Source organism: Panthera pardus, unplaced genomic scaffold (assembly GCF_024362965.1).
Source record: "Panthera pardus isolate Hobbes unplaced genomic scaffold, ASM2436296v1 HiC_scaffold_27, whole genome shotgun sequence".
Lineage (NCBI taxonomy): Eukaryota > Metazoa > Chordata > Mammalia > Carnivora > Felidae > Panthera > Panthera pardus.
Window position 1 is genome coordinate 47419569 of NW_026526843.1, and position 1829 is coordinate 47421397.

At 35.5% G+C, this 1829-nt stretch overlaps 1 non-coding gene across 1 annotated transcript; it reads left to right on the forward strand.

The window, feature by feature from the left end:
• The first annotated feature begins 261 nt into the window (after window positions 1-261).
• LOC128773937 (U6 spliceosomal RNA) lies at window positions 262-368 on the forward strand. Its single transcript, XR_008418430.1, has one exon. It is a non-coding gene; the product is annotated as a U6 spliceosomal RNA (small nuclear RNA).
• The last annotated feature ends 1461 nt before the right edge of the window (window positions 369-1829 follow it).

A 1829-nucleotide genomic window follows, 5' to 3' on the forward strand; every position in this document is an offset into this window, starting at 1 on the left:
TGAGGAAATAGCATTGATTTAAATATGACCACTTCTTACATGTCCAGTGCTATAACTCTTATCCAAGCCATGATCATTTCTCATTTGTACTTGTCTCTGTGCTTCACCCTTGGCTTTATAGTCTACTCTCAACACAGCAGCTATTATAATTATTTAAATTTAAATTAGATCAAATTACTCTTTTTTAAAAAAAAATTTAAAACTGTGTTTCACTTTATTGCACTTTGTGGGTACTGTATTTTTAAATTTTAATTAATTTTTGTGCTTGCTTCAGCAGCACATATACTAAAATTGGAATGATACAGAGAAGATTAGCATGGCTCTTGTGCAAGGATGATGTGCAAATTCATGAAGCATTCCATATTTTTTCTATGAAGCCAGGATTACATTGATTCCCAATAACTAAGCCCCAATAAAGACAGAGACCCCACTAAAAAGGAGAATTAGAGGCCAATATTCCTGATGAACATGGATGCAAAAATTCTCAAAAAGATGCTAGCAAATCGAATCCAACAGTATATTAAAAAGATTATTCACCGTGATCAAGTGGGTTTCATTCTTGTGTTGCACGGCCGGTTCAATATTTGCAAATCAATCAGTGTGATACATCACATTAATAGAAGAAAAGATAAGCATCATATGATCCTGTCAATAGACAAAAGCATTTGACAAAATACATCCTTTCTTAATAAAAACCCTCAAGAAAGTCAAGATAGCAGGAATATATGTTAACATCATAAAAGCCATATGTGAAAAGCCCACAGTGAATATCATCCTCAAAGGGGAAAACTGAGAGCTTTCCCCGTGACATCAGGAACATGACAAGGATGTCCACTCTCACCACTGTTGTTCAGCATAGAGTTGGAAGTCCTAGCCTCAGCAATCAGACAACAAAATGAAATAAAAGGCATCCAAATAGGCAAAGAAGAAGTCAAACTTTCACTTTTCACAGATTACATGATACTCTACACAGAAAACCTGAAAGACTCCACCAAAAAGCTGCTAGAACCACTGCATGATTTCAGCAAAGTCACAGGATACAAAGCCAATGTACAGAAATTGATTGCATTTCTATACACCAATAATGAGGCAACAGAAAGAGAAATCAAGTAATCAGTCCCATTTACAATTGCACAAAGAACCATAAAATACTTAGGAATAAACCTAACCAAAGAGGTAAAAGATCTGTAAGCTGAAAACTATAGAAAACTTATGAAAGAAATTGAAAACACAAAGAAATGGAAAAACATTCTATGCTCACGGATTGGAAGAACAAATATTGTTAAAATGTCAATACTACCCAAAGCAATCTACACATTCAATCCAATCCCAATCAAAATTGCACCAGCATTCTTCTCAGAGCTAGAACAACCCTAAAATTTGTATGGAAACAAAAAAGACCCCAAATAGCCAAAGTAATGTTGAAAAAGAAAACCAGAGTGGGAGGCATCACAATCCTGGACTTTAGTCTCTACTAAAAAGCTCTAATCATCAAGACAGTATGATATCGGCATAAAAAACAGACACATAGATCAATAGAATGGGATAGAGACCCTAGAATTGGACCCACAAATGTATGGCCAACTAAGGTTTGACAAAGCAAGAAAAGTATCCAATGGATAAAAGACAGTCTCTTTAGCAAATGATGCAGGGAGAACTGGACAGCTAAATCCAGAAGAATAAAACTGGACCACTTTCTTACATCATACACAAAAATAAACTCAAAATGGATAAAAGACCTAAATGTGAGGCAGAGAACCATCAAAACCCTAGAGGAGAAAACAGGAAACAATCTCTTGGACCTCAGCTGCAGCAACTTCTTACTCGAC